This window comes from Protopterus annectens, chromosome 13.part0 (assembly GCF_019279795.1).
Source record: "Protopterus annectens isolate FY-2018-M chromosome 13.part0, PAN1.0, whole genome shotgun sequence".
NCBI lineage: Eukaryota > Metazoa > Chordata > Ceratodontiformes > Protopteridae > Protopterus > Protopterus annectens.
In genome coordinates, this window is record NC_056747.1 from 516,882,510 (window position 1) to 516,897,708 (window position 15,199).

At 39.6% G+C, this 15,199-nt stretch overlaps 1 protein-coding gene across 1 annotated transcript in view; it reads left to right on the forward strand.

Moving 5' to 3' along the window:
- The window catches only part of GTF2IRD1 (GTF2I repeat domain containing 1), a gene marked incomplete in the record, with an annotated part of 795,304 nt that overhangs the window by 132,997 nt on the left and 647,108 nt on the right, over positions 1-15,199 (forward strand).

Here is a 15,199-nt window from a genome sequence, read left to right on the forward strand (position 1 = left end):
ACCTGGATGGTCTCCGATGCATCGTGCGTTGCCACCAACCTTGAGGTGTGGGTGTCCTTTATGAATATGGACACCCCTCCTCCTTTCTTGGTGTTGTCTGGATTTTGGGGCCGGAACGCATGATATGAGGTGAAACCTGCTAGTGCTGGGGTGCTCTCAGGAGCCTTGAACCAGGTTTCTGTCACAGCACAGACATCGATGTTCTCCATACTGAGAAGGGCCTCGAGTGCGTGCATCTTGAGATTGAGACTTCTGGCATTGAGCAGCATTACCCTTAGTTTTTTACTTTTTGTGTTCTAGGGTGGTAGGTTTAGAATTTGAGCCTTGCCTAAAAAGGCACTATGGGGTGGCAAGAGCCTTTGCCAATATCCGGAAGCCTAGGGGTGACAGGTGCAAGCCGTCCCTTGCGAAGCAGCGTGGCTTGTCCAGCATGTCATCCCAGGCAGACAGACATTGGATCCCCTTTGAATGACACCAGAATTTAAGCCAATTATTAAAGCTGATCATCTTATCACTGTATTGTGGCATCATTCTAGGTGAAGGTAGGATACTGCTCAAGGTCAGGGTCATACCTGCCTGGGCTACATAATCAGAGAGCTCCTCAACGTCTCTTTTCATGTAGTCCAAGGAGGTACGTCACAGGTCGTTGACACCAGCGTGGACAATGACTGAGTCGTACTTGTACCTGCTGTTGAGAGACCTGAGTGCTTGTGTTATGTGGCGGATTCTAGCCCGACAGGCAGCTTACTGTGACCTTCTCCTTACTCAGTCTGGTGAGTGGGCGTCAGTGTGTCTGACTATGGAGTCACCTATGACAAGTATGTTTGGTGTTGTATTTGGCCTTAAGGGCAGTGACTGCTTTGTACACTGATTTTGTTGTTTATGTGTTGTTTGTGTGGTGTATTGAGTTTGCAGTTGCTTGGGTGTCTGCTTTGGAGGCCTCTGCTGTTTAGGTAAATTTTTACTCAGAGCCTCCGAGTATGTCTTAGTGTGTTTATGTGTTTGATTCAGTGGTGTGGTTGAGTTATGTGAGACTGGTATTGTGGTGTGTGTAGTTGCCTTCTCCTCCTGCCTGGTCTTGCCAGTCCTGAGTTGAGAGAGCTCAGCCTCCAGTCTGGCTAAATAGCTGCATCTCTCACAAGTGTTAGTGTTACATGGGAGGAGGAGGAGATGGTTGTCCGTGTACATGAGGCAATTGTAACATTGTCTCAGAATTCCCAGATTCACCAAATGGGCAGGAGAGGACGCCAGCATCTGACCCTTCGACATGCTAGAAAGAATTATGAGTTGGTATGAGACAGAAAAGTAGTGGGCTTAGCAGGAAGTGGGCACTCCTGGGGGGTTTTGCTAGTGAGAGATTTGTATAATATAGGAGTGCTTGACCTGCAAAGAGAATGCTTATAAGACAAGGGATATGCTTATAAGACAAGTGCTGAGCTTTTTGAGAAGAAAAAGCTATTTGGAACAAGTGCTGCACTTTTTAGTGTAGGTGTAAACTGTTTAGGTTCCTAACAGAGCAGTTCTAAGGGAAAAATTGAAGAACAGACTTTCTGGAGCCAGAAAGAGTTTAACCTTGTTTAACCGGCGCTGCCCGATGCTGCTCTAGTGGCAACTCCGCGCTAAATCGCTCTAAAGCACGTTAAAGCGTGCTTGATAGCAGGGGCTGGAAAGAAGCAGGAATAGACCCAAAAGGGAAAATAAAACTACTGTTTCAAGTCAGTAACCACCTCTACGGGGGGCAGGGAAGCTGCTCAATGTTAGTCACTGCCACTGATGAACACAGAGACCCTCCTTCAGCCCAAGCAAAAATGGCCTCACAGAAACTTTCAAACAGTGCAAGAACAGCAAGCCTGTAACTGAACTTTTTTAACTCTCAGAAAAGTGGGAAAAAAGCAAGATTTTTTTTTTTTTTTTTTTTTGTTTTGTTTTTTACAGAGATAGCAGAGGTTCACAAGTAATATCAAGTTATAACAGTGCAGTAAATGACCCCACACAAGAGTGCTAGGTCAAGGACAGAAAATATGCAAGTTTTAAGAAAAAAACGATTTAAAATTAAGTGCAAACAGGAAATTCAGCAAACAGCTTTTGGTTGTGCTCTAAATACAGCTACTAATACAGAAATCAAGTTTAACAAGCCAGAAAATGCTCAAGCTAGGCAGCTATGCAGAAAAACTTAGCAAATAAACAGAGAAAAATACTTAAAATCTCAAAAGTGGCTCCCTTCTTCTCTCAGCGTTTTTTCCTCTTGGAGGGTGCTTCACCAACAGCCAACAAGCCTGAAAAGACGCTCAAACCACGAGGCAACTAGGTTTTAAGAGAGGAAGATGAAGGAGTTATGGAAATGACCCCTATTGGCCAATAAAACTACAGTTTCAAGTCAGTAACCACCTCTACGGGGCAGGGAAGCTGCTCAATGTTAGTCACTGCCACTGATGAACACAGAGACCCTCCTTCAGCCCAAGCAAAAATGGCCTCACAGAAACTTTCAAACAGTTCAGGAACAGCAAGCCTGTAACTGAACTTTTTTAACTCTCAGAAAAGTGGGGAAAAAAGCAAGATTTTTTTTTGTTTTGTTTTTTACAGAGATAGCAGAGGTTCACAAGTAATATCAAGTTATAACAGTGCAGTAAATGACCCCACACAAGAGTGCTAGGTCAAGGACAGAAAATATGCAAGTTTTAAGAAAAAAATGATTTAAAATTAAGTGCAAACAGGAAATTCAGCAAACAGCTTTTGGTTGCGCTCTAAATACAGCTACTAATACAGAAATCAAGTTTAACAAGCCAGAAAATGCTCAAGCTAGGCAGCTATGCAGAAAAACGTATGTTCAAGCAGTTGTATATTTGTTGTATATTATCTTGTTTAATTGTTTCTCAATATTCTAACCACTGTGTATGCTGCATCAATTGTAAAACTCTGATTTTACTCATTTTATATTTTCTATGCTCTTTGTACAAAACAGCTATGTTTGTATAATTTTTTTTTTTATAATTGTTTATTATGTATCTGGAGCTTTTCTCCCCCAGCCTCCGCTGAAAACGGTCATCTTGTGTCCAGTTGGACTAACCTGGTAAACAAATGGAAAATAAATAAAAAATAAAATATACTAAGAAAATCAATCAATATACCAAGAAAAATCCAAAACTTAAGAAAAAAAACACAGAAGGAACGAAAATGTTTTCTTGATGCCGTCATGAAAATCCCACTCACTTATTCAGATATTATAGGCAAACATATATATATATATATATATATATATATATATATATATATATATATATATATATATATATATATATATATATATATATATTATAACATATATAATATATTTGGCAAAACAACGCACCCAACACACTAGTCATAGGTGACTCTATAGTCAGACACACTGATGTCCCACTTACCAGGCTAAACAAGGAGAAGGTTACTGTCAGCTGCCTGTCGGGTGCCAGGATCTGCCACATAACACATGCACTCAGGTCACTCCACAACCAAGTACAAATATGACTCTGTCATTGTCCATGTTGGTGTGAATGACCTGAGACATGACTCCCTGGACTACATGAAAAGAGACATGGAAGAGCTCTCCGATCTTGTGGCCCAGGGAGGTATGACCCTAGCTCTGAGTAGCATTCTGCCATCGCCCAGAATGATACCGCAGTACAAGGACAAAATGATTGACTTCAGCAATTGGCTAAGCTTCTGGTGTCATTCTAAGGGGAACCAATATCTGTCTGCCTGGGACGACATGGTCGACAAACCATGATACTTTACCAGAGATGGCCTGCACCTGTTGCCCATGGGATTCTGGATACTGGCTAAGGCTCTTGCCGTCCCTATAGTGCCTTTTTTGACAAGTTTCAAATATAAAAGGAACAGGCAAGCAAAAACTGAGGGTAATGCTACTCAATGCTAGAAGTCTAAATCTCAAAATGCACTCACTCAAGGCACTCCTTAAAATGGAGAACATCAATACCTGTGCAGTGACTGAGACCTGGTTTAAGGCTCCAAAGAGCACCCCTGCACTACCAGACTATAACTCCTACCACACTTTTTGGCCATGTAACCTGGACCGGAACACCAAAGGTGGAGGTGTGCCCATAGTCATTAAGGATATCCACACCTCCAGGCTAGTTGCTCAGCATAATGCATCCAAGGTTATTCAAGTGCAATTAACTCTGGGCAAAACTGCAATCCAAATTGTAGCTTGCTACAGATCACCCACAATGCCCCAGGATTCCCACTCCTCTTTTCTTGATGTACTGGAAAATATTAGGGTTCAAACACCCTAATAATGGGTGATTTCAACTACTCCACCATTAACTGGGAAAATTACTCATGTACCAACTCCTTCGCTCAACGCTTTCTGGAATTCATAAATTCTAGTGCCCTGGATCAACTTATCCACACCCCCACCAAGGGCAACAATATTCTAGACCTAGTCATTACCAACATGAATGACCGGTGTTCCACACCTAAAAGAAACTCCTTGTTGGTCAGATCCAACCATAAGCTAATCACCCTAGATATCCACATCCTGCCCCCACCCCACATTAAGGAAACCACGGTAAAAAATTTCTCCATAGCCAACTTCATGCTTCTTAAGACAGAAGTGGCGAACTTCATGACACCCATGCAGACGGCTAATACAGCTACGACTGCTGAATCCTACACAAATGCACTCTATAAGCATTTACATGAGTGCATGGATCGTGCTATACCAAACAGAACCAAGAAGCTATGCACCAAAAAAAGGAAGCCAATCTGGTGGTCCCCTGCCATAAACTAACTGTACAACAGAAGGAAGAAACTGTTGCAAAAGAGAGTAAAATCCCATGAGTGGTGGAGCTCCCTGGTCAGCCTCAGTAAGACACTGAGATCCCTTATAAGAGCATCCAAAGCTAGCTATGAAAATAAAATCGCCACGGATTCTAAGGACAACCACAAAGCATTCTATACCTATGTCAAGAATCTCAATGGCAACACCCAGATCTGCTCTGAGTTACAGCACAACTGCATGAAAATTACAGAACCAACTGATATTGCCAACATTCTGGCAGATAGGTTCAGTACTAACTTTACCACCCTCTCACACCCTAAAGGGCCCATATCTATACAGGAAGAATGCAGACTCCCTGTAATCACAATTACACAGGTAAAAGCTGCACTCTCTAAAGCCAAAAACACAGCATCCATGGGACTAGACAACATCCCAGGCTGCGTTTTACATGAACTTCAGAATGAACTGGCTCCCCACCTAAGCACCATGTTCAATCATAGCCTCACATCAGGCTTTGTGCCCACTGAATGGTGCACAGATACAGTTATCCCACTCCACTAAGGGGGAGCCACCACTGATCCTGGGAACTATCGTCCTATTAGCCTGATGATATTGGTCTGCAAGGCCATGGAACATATAGGCTCATAGCCTAGCCTATCGGCCCTGGGGCCTATACAAGCCCAGCCAAAAAGGTACCCTGGCTTTTACCACCCAAGAAAATTATTTTCCTGTGCCACTGTCGAGCAGAGCCACAGAGGTAATCCCCGGGGTGAATTTCCTATTTCCCATCCAATCATCAAGATTTTTCTTGAAGAGTGCTAATGAAGAGCTTTGTTTGATATAGATTCCAGAGTATGGGAAGTGTCTGGGACAGTAATCTATCCAGGACAGGACATGTTGGAGAGATAGATTCCTGTCCCAGAGACTTCCCATACTCTGGAACAAGCTACCCATCTATGTCAAGCAAAGTTCCTCATTAGCACTTTTCAAGAAAAATCTTTGCGTGGATGGGAGATAGGAAAATATACCCGGAGAATCACTTCTGTGGCTCTGCTTGACAGTGGCACAGGAAAATAACTTTCTTGGGTGGCATAAGCCAGGGAAACTTGTTGGCTAGGCTTACTTAGGCCCTTAGGCTGATAGCCTAGTACCTACCTATGAACCTATTATTAGACTAAATACAATATTATGTAGCATTGAAATATGCCGACATAAGGGTGACAGTTCATTATTTACCCATAAAGCAAATGTCCGAGTGGAAATGTTCAAATAGTGGATAAAGAAGAGGGAGGGGAAGAGAATAAAGAGTGAGAAAAAGTATTTTTTAGAAGTAATAATTAGGGTAGATATGGGAGGCAGGAGAAAAAATGAGTAAAAGTAACATTACAAGTAAGAGAAACGAAACCAAGGAAAAGAAGAAATAACATGGACAACAAGATGTACTGTGTGTGTGTGTGTGTGTGTGTGTGTGTGTGTGTGTGTGTGTGTGTGTGTGTGTGTGTGTGGTGCAAATCTGCACTGATACCTGCTTGCTGCCCTGCTGAGGGGGACACTTGTGCAAGTGCAGTGGACTGGCTCCAGTAGGAAGGGATGGCAGCATAACCGTCAACATTATAGAACAAGAAATCTGGACAAGACCATAAATAATAGGGGACAAAGGCCCAAACATGGGACAATTTATAAATGTTGCACTTACAGACTTAGAAAGTTGATAAACAGGTTTTGCATTAGAGTGAATTTTCTTAAGGATATGAAGTCTGAAAATCAAATGTCTGTCATCTTTCTGACTTCAGTGTTCAATGATTTGACAGTGATTTGACAGAAAACTGCAATTTTATGAAAAAACAGACAAAAAAATCTGGACTTTCTGCAAAAATCTGTACTGTTGAGAGATATGGATGGGAGTCTTGAACCAACACCCATCAATCATTTTCATTTGTTTGCCAAAGCCATTACAGCAGTGTTTTGCAGAGATGTGGGAAAAGCCTTAAATTTGACCGGTATTTTGTGTGGGTGTGGGTAGCTGTGTTTGCGGAAGGTGGAGGTGTGCCTTTGTAAGTGTGGTGCGAATGTTATGGATTATGAAAAGGAGAGATTGAGTAAAATTGTGCTCAGTGAAGTCCCTAGCAATTTCATCACTGCTTGATTCAGACATATGCATTCCCCTGTGTTAGTACTATGTTTGAGTGCATTGTTTTGGAGTGTAGTTTCACTGCTACAGCTGCTGCTAGCCTGCTACTCTTTCAATACAAGTATCTGCTTTGGAAGTTTTCTCCAGGAGTCTGTTGCTGAGAGGATAAGAGACATGCTACAGTATACAACTAAGACAAACTAGATAAAGCAATAGTAAGAAAAAGTACTAGGTCCCATCAGAGGCTTGGGAGGTCATTGTTAAGAAACTGAGAACTGTTGTAAAATTTATCATTAAATACCATAAGTTCAGGTTATACTGTAAGATAATAAATATGTAAAGATAACCATGTCAGCAGCCAAAATGCATTATAAGTTGAATATTTTACTGTGCACATTTTAAATGGATAGACTGGCCTAAACTCTGGACTGATGTGTTTGCTTTTTTTTTTTTTTTTTTTATTCCCGGGAAATGCTATGCAGAAGTGAAGAGGCTTAGAGACATACAAGGGAACAGACTTAGTGGCACACCAGGCTGTGATTTTTTATTTATTTATTTTTTGATGTCTATTGTCATGCAAAGCTGACTAAATAGTTAATCTAGTAAAACTGGAAATGTGAGACTGTCGGAGGGTGGCCTAATGGTTAAGGTGTTTGCCTTACAAACACAAGGTACAGGGTTTAAATCTCACAGGGGATAATTGGCTAGGCTTAAAATGGCTCGCAAGGGCAGTTAGCTTAGTACTAACCTATGAAAAAAAAAAAAAAGATTCCTATGTAGCCCACTGAAGGAGGGGAGATGGGAGGAGTAACCTGGTCAGGAACTGAAATTTGCAAAACTGCTCCTTGTGAAAAGTCTTTTTTATGTCAGTAATTTGTTGACTCTTTTGCAAGTTTCTTTCAGAGAATGTGTAGTACATCAGTAGGAACAACATTTGTAAAACTCAGCGCATAGCAGTCAATGACACATGAGCTGCAGACTCTCAAACTTGGCAGTTTTTTTCAGGTGTTCCATTCTAAGTGAATGGAAGTCTAGTCTGACAACAAATGGTAGGGCTGTTTGTTCTCAGTCTGTGCATTATGGGACAGATTTAGCTTTCCAAAGGAATCACGATGTCTGCCCCCATGAGGGCAGACAAGAGTAAAAAAAAAATAAAATTAGGAATGAGTACTTATTTTGCTGCAGGAAGCTTTGGGATGTGTAGTAAATCATGGCAAGATAAAAAATATATGTTTTCTTCATCATCAAAGAAAAAAAACTAAACTTCTTCATCAAACTAAAAAAATGCAAACAACTTACTTTGGCTAAAAAGAACAAAAAAAAAAAAAACAGAAAAGTACAAAGAAGTATCACCACACAGGCCATTATAATTGCAACTTAAAGCTTTAAGCAGAATTTAAATAAAAGCTTTTTTTTCCCTCTTTCCCTTTTGATGCGAAGCATGTTACTCTCAGCTCTGGGCTTTCCGTACCTCTCCAAATCTTGCATAAAAGAATCAGCATTACAAGAGGGACAGGTCTGTTCACACGTGTGTAATGTAAACATATTTACTTAAGCATAGGAAATAATTTGCTAACTTGTGGGTGGAACGAAAAACAATCATGATTTAATATATGATGCAGGCAAGAAGCTAGGAGAGTCATCACTCTTCTAAATTCTAGCCACAGCTAAAACATCTCAGTAATAACTAAGAAAAACAAACAAGTTGTCATAAAAAAAATCTGTTCTATTAGCCAGAGTTATGATCTAAGCAGGTAAAAAAGAATAAGCTGTTATGTGGCTGAAATGTTTATAGCTGATTTTTTTGTGTTTGTTTACAGTAAACAAATAAAAACATTCAAGTTATATAAATCTGAAGATTCAGGGTTCAATTCATGACTAATAAATGACTACTAATCTAACACATAAGGAATTAGATGTTTGGTCATATATAGTAATTTCTATTAAAAGTAGTTATTTTGTTATGAAATCATAAACAATGTTTTCATGCTTACTCCATGGTTTGTAAAAAAACTGACATGAGTTTTGCAAAAGAATTTCAACATGGGTAAAATTATGGGTAGACATAAAAAAACCTTCATTCATGTAGATGGTGGTAACCAACAGAAATTGTCATTCACAGCAGTGGTAATTAATGTATTGTAACTGCGTCCAGTTCATCTTGCATATGTGCACGTGTGAATTTTCACAAGAAAAGTATTTTTTCCTGAAATTACAGGGAACTAGACACAATAACATTTTATTGTTCCTGAAAAGGTACTGTGCATCCATTAAGCCTACCTGGTCAACAAGTGAATATTATTAGGGCAAAACAAGATTTTGTTAAAATTTGATTAATAGGAAATACTGTTATTTTATGTTTTACATTTACCAGGCAGTTATCATGATATGTGCATTTGATTTCCATGATATGCATAGTATGTGTATATGTTTTTTGCAATATACACAAAATGTGTATGTAATTTTTACAGTAGGATGTGTATATGTCTTTCATGATATGCACAGCATGGACATTTGACCAAACAGCTTCATAGTTATATAGGAAACAAGCAGTGAAGGTTATTTAATTAAAGTCCAAATGTTGTAGACTAGACTTCAGTGAGTAAAATATAATGGAATATGGAAAATGAATGAATACTAACAGAATGTTTCAGATTCTGCTTAAAAAATGAAAGGGTATAAAATACATGATTTTAATTTATGGATAAAAAGATGGAAAGTGTATGTTGCAGATAGCCTTGTGAAGGTGAACAAATAAGGGGTAAATACAAAATGGCTGTTATGTGCAGCAGGATTCACGTAGGTCAAATCCTGACTTTTGTGACATAAGTTCAAAATAGGAACTTCTGAAGTTAGCATGGGGCAGATATCCTGTGTGAGGAATGGGGGGAGAATATGTGAAATAAAAATAATGCATAACCATTTCAGGTATGAAACCTTCTTCTTCTTTCGGCTTTTCCCGGTTAGGGGTCGCCACAGCGGATCATCTGTCCACTCATGATTGGCAGTGGAGTTTTACGGTGTTGAGTTGCCAGCCCGATGCCCAACCTTCCACAGAAAACACACACACACACACACACACACACACACACACACACACACACACACACACACACACACTCTATCTCTCTCTCTCTCACACCTAGGGCCAATTGAGAGTGCCCAATCCACCTACTGCACGTCTTTGGGATGTGGGAGGAAACCGGAGCACCCGAAGGAAACCCACGTGACCACAGGGAGGACATGCAGACTCCACACAGAAGGCACCCCAGCCGAGAATCGAACCGGAGAACCTCTTGCTGTGACATTTCAGGTATGAAATGAAATTTTAAAATCATTTGGGTACACCATAAAGTTGAAAATGTTCTATATGCCAAAGGAGACAATGGTTCAGTATGGCATGGGTAACCAGTCAGTTTCCAGATTGTGATATAAGATTTTTTTTAAGGCTCTTGGTTGCAGTCTGTATGATTCTAGTTTTGCTGTGCTTCATGCTTAGGATATTAATAAATAGTATAAAACCAGGGAATTAGAGGATGTATGCATGTAACTGCACAGAGGGAGTGCTAGCATTCAAACACTCAAGCCAGTAGATGCGTTTCTAATATGATGTTCATTTTTCTTGCACCTGGTATCTATCCTACTCAAGTATTTCTCAGTGTAAATCTAAAGAGAAAATAATCAGATGATTATCTGAAGTAGCTTAGTCTCTTATACTCACTTTCTTAAGTAAATAAAAACTTGATTCCTTGATAAAGGATAAATCAAAGATGGATCTGTCAGATGTAATTGTCAAACATGATATAAAAATGATATACTTGCCATAACAATAGATGTCTTCATTCTAGTTTGTCTGTTTTAGATCTGCATTGAAATATCAAAAAATATAAATGTCAGAATGGATTGTTTTTAGTAGAGTTATTTCAGATATTGCAGCTGACAAATTGGATTTCTGTATTCTCAGACCAGAAACATGTTTATATTCTGAAAGACGTGTACAGCAACTGTATGTTGCAAGCTAGATAAGGCTCATAGTGCTGCTTTGTTATAAAACAAAGGAATGTTTAGGAACGTTGCTTGCCTGAGTGAAGCAGTTAGAAACATAAATGATATATGTCTATAGTTTGACCTTGTTCTGTTACTTGTTCTATAATGAATATAACCTTGTTTTATTAGTAGGGAGGTTTCACAAAACATAATATTATACAATATTACATAGTTTCTACTTTAGTAATTTTAATTTTAATTCATTAATACAGGGGAGTGGTTATGTGACCATGTGATATGATGAAGGGTATATAAATATGTTAAGGTGTTTTAGTGGTGTTTCTGATGAAGTCTGAGGCTTAAGGCCGACGAAAGCACTTAAAATAAACTGCTTGCTGTGGATATATCATTTGTGTTGCTTGCTTCCATTGATGTGCGCAGTTAGAAACATAAATGGTATATGTCTATAGTTTGACCTTGTTCTGTTACTTGTTCTATAATGAATATAACCTTGCTTGTGTGACTACACAGATGAAGTTATAAGAACCTGTATACTGCGAGAATATGCTAAAATGCAACATCTCTGAAAAATAATTGAATATTTCTACTGTCAATCATGGATGTAGGTTATGATTGAAAGGAACTTTCCAAAATACCTTTTTCTATGGACTTAGCATCTATAGTTCTGCCATGTTATTGTAGTCGAGTCAAGTCTAGTTTTAGATTGCAAAAAATCATGTTGCCACTAATCTCTTCTATATAGTAAATGTTTTGCCTCAAACTGCTTTGTACCTCCATGGATTTACTAAAGACAGACTGTTATAAGGAACCTCTTAACAACCCAATAAGACAACCTTCCCTCCTTTCCCCTTCCATTATGTAAATCCTAAAAGATTAGCAGTTCTTATATTTTGGGTTCAAGGCAGCACAAATTGATAATGTCTGTGTCTTCAGGCATCAAACTAGATCTGATTTAACTAGGAGGGCAGGTGCATGATGAGAATGAAGATTTTATTTAAAGAGGCTCGGTGATGGAGCACTAATTCTGCTGGATTTGATCAGAGCAGCACCTTTAGGACCCATACATTGTATCAGACAGACTGTAATGAAAGGAACTGTCATTATTGTTAAGTACCTAACTTTAGTTTAGATCCTTCTTGTACTTGTTGCATCATCTGTGATGTAATGTAGGGGTATCTACATCTAAGAGTTTTACAATGTTAAGAAAACGACTTGGGTAAGAGTTTTATTCTAGCAACAGTCTTACACCTAACTGCTAACTGGAGTTAGTATTTTTATATGTATGTTAGTCACATATGACTACTTTTAATCCAAACCTAGAAGATGTGCCTTGGAAATGAAGTCTTGAATTTAAACAAAATAACTAAATAAACTTCTTTTTCAAGCTTAACATTCATGCGTGTCTTAAACTGATGAGTAAGAAGTGTCCGCCAGCAAATGTCAAAGGTTATAGTTGCAAAAATACAGTCTTTTTTGCCAGAGTCAGTCAAAAAAAGGAAGAAATACACATACTCACATTTTACGCCAATGAAGAGATATTCCCATAGTCACTATTCCTGCTCCAGGTGTACTCTTAGGTTCTGATAATACTGCATCATTGTATCAAGGAGGCAGAAGATTTTAAAAATTAAATACTGTAAGGATAACTGCCCCCATTAGGCCTTTCTGTGATATAACACTGTAGATAGAAATTAATAATAACCCCTAAGAGTGACTACAGAAAAGATCAAGTCGTGATGTTTGCTGTGAGTCTGTGAGATACTAATGAAGAAGACTATGTAGACTATTAGGTGTTCATTCCAGAGTATTGCACTAAGAGTGAGGAGACCTAAGTCAGATAGTTGGTGCAGAGTAAAGGAATAGAGGGCCTACACCAGAATTCTGTGATATATTTCCCCAGGAATATTATTGAAGGTTGAGACAGACCATATTTGAATATTTACCTTAAAAGAGTTACTAGTAAGATGGTTTCCTCAGGTTGGGGCTCTACTATTGCACTCAAAAGCACTGTAATAATCTCATAATACAATGCAGAGCGAAGGTTTTATCTGGCTCAAGCCGAGTACAAAAAGCCAGTTACCAGATTTGTGCAGTGCTCAGTGTACTACAGAGCACCCTCAGCCACCACCACACTGGAAGATACTCATTTAGTCCAGGGAGGTTTCTGATATGACAGAGAACATGGTCATGTAGCACTCGTAGTCTTTTGGGTTCACAACATCTGCAAGACCGCTGTGAGGGAAGTGTTATGTTATCTCCTTGAAATATGTGCGTGGAATTCAGGAAAGGGTAGAAGCACAGATGTCAAAGGTGAATCACATAAATTGTGTATGGAAGGTGGGCAAAGCATCATAGCAAATATTTTCCATTGTCAGGACATTTTTTTTCTCATACACAGGCAATGGAATGTGTTATGAAAACCTTGCACAATGAATCAACAGCATGGTTAACTACTAATGTGGATGGCCAAGGCCACCACAAAATAGCAGCAGTGAAAACCCATAAGATGCAAAACTGTCACATGCCCACATATGTGTTTTCATTATAATAGGAAACCTGATGATCATTAAATTATTTCTTCTTGGCAGTGCTGTGCCCTTCTTGAATGTTTTAAAATTCCAGGTATATGGTGCTGTATGACATCCCTGCATGACAAGGACAAACTGAAAGCCATTGATCTCCTTGTTTACCATGCTATCAACAGCAGTTAACCAACCACAAAATGCATATTATACCTTTTGCAGGGTTCCACTATACATACATCATTGAGACAGTGCTGTAGCATGTCCTACCACATCCCCTTATTTAAGCACACAAACTGTAAGAATACACAACTGTGGAGAATTGGAGTAACTAGGCCCACCATTCCCTGAGAAGGATGACCTCATCTCAACGTTACTGTCTGCCTTAGACTGAATGGTCATTGCTAGTGCAAAGTTATTTAGATCAGTTAAAAATCAGGGAAGTGCACAAGACACTGAACCAAGGGTAGGGAAGCCCACTGCTAGTTTTAGGATATACAGTGTTAATGGTAGGCAGTATGGCCGCGGTGGTGCAGCAGTTAGCATTGTCGCCTCACAGTAAGAGGTTTTCCCGTTCGATTCTTGGCTGGAGCACCTTCTGTGTGGAGTCTGCATGTCCTTCCCGCAGTCGAGTAATGCTAAAGACATGCAGGTAGGTGCGAGCATGTGTGGGTGTTCCTTCTTTGAAGGTTGGGCGTCGGGCCGGCAACTCGGCACCATAAAAATCCACTGCCAATCATGAGCGGACCAGAGTTCCACTGTGGCGACCCCTAATCAGCAAAAGCCAAAAGACTTTAGTGTTAATGGTAGGCACTGGTCGGGATAGGCATTGACCATATGAGTGTATTTTATATATTGGCATGTTTGTAGTGGCAGGGATGTACAGTCTGTCTCCCTCCTTCATGGATGACATGTGACACACTGTGACCACCTTTGTTGGACATACAGCTTTGCGATGCAGCATTTAGGTGAGTTTTTTATGTCACTGTACCCAAGTCCACGTGTAAACATGGCATTGTACATGACTTTTGGAGTAATTGTTATGGCCATGCTCTACACTGTCATGCACTGTTAGGACTGCTCTGTATAATGTGTACCTCATGTGGTGCTGACAAAAGTGCACAGTTTTAAAGCATTAGTCTGCAGTTTTCTTATCATGCAAGCATGGTACTACTGCATGGGCATTATGTCAGCAATTGTTCTGATTCACACAGAAAGACATATAATGCTGTTTATATTAGTCAAGGCTGACATTTGTACATTGTTCCATCTCTGTGTGCAGCGGAATTTCTGTAAATGTTGTGATACTGTGTTTTTCTTATATTGCATAGGCTGAAGCACTATGCTGTGTATATTGAGTAAACACAGTATGAGTCTTAGATGCTTGTCAGTCATATTTGGTGCTTGTACGTCACTGGCATTTTTGGGTTTACCAAACCCAGATGAAGTAGGGACTGTATAACTATATTTGGGCATCAAAAGTGACTGTGTTGTGGTGTCTAAATAAAACTAGAAGGGCAGTAGCACAATGCTTGTATTGCAGCAGTTAATAAAGGCTACGTCTAAGGCAAATGTGCATTTCATAAGGCTTGCCAGCAGCAGGCACCTAAACATGCAAGTACTGAACTGTGTACATTGTTAGGTTGGCGTTGTTAACACTGTTAGTCTGGCAATATTGAGATGAACACATTGCAGTGTGCAAGCTCTGTACTATGTCACAAACAATATTGTAGGAATTGCTGTGGGCTCTCTATGACT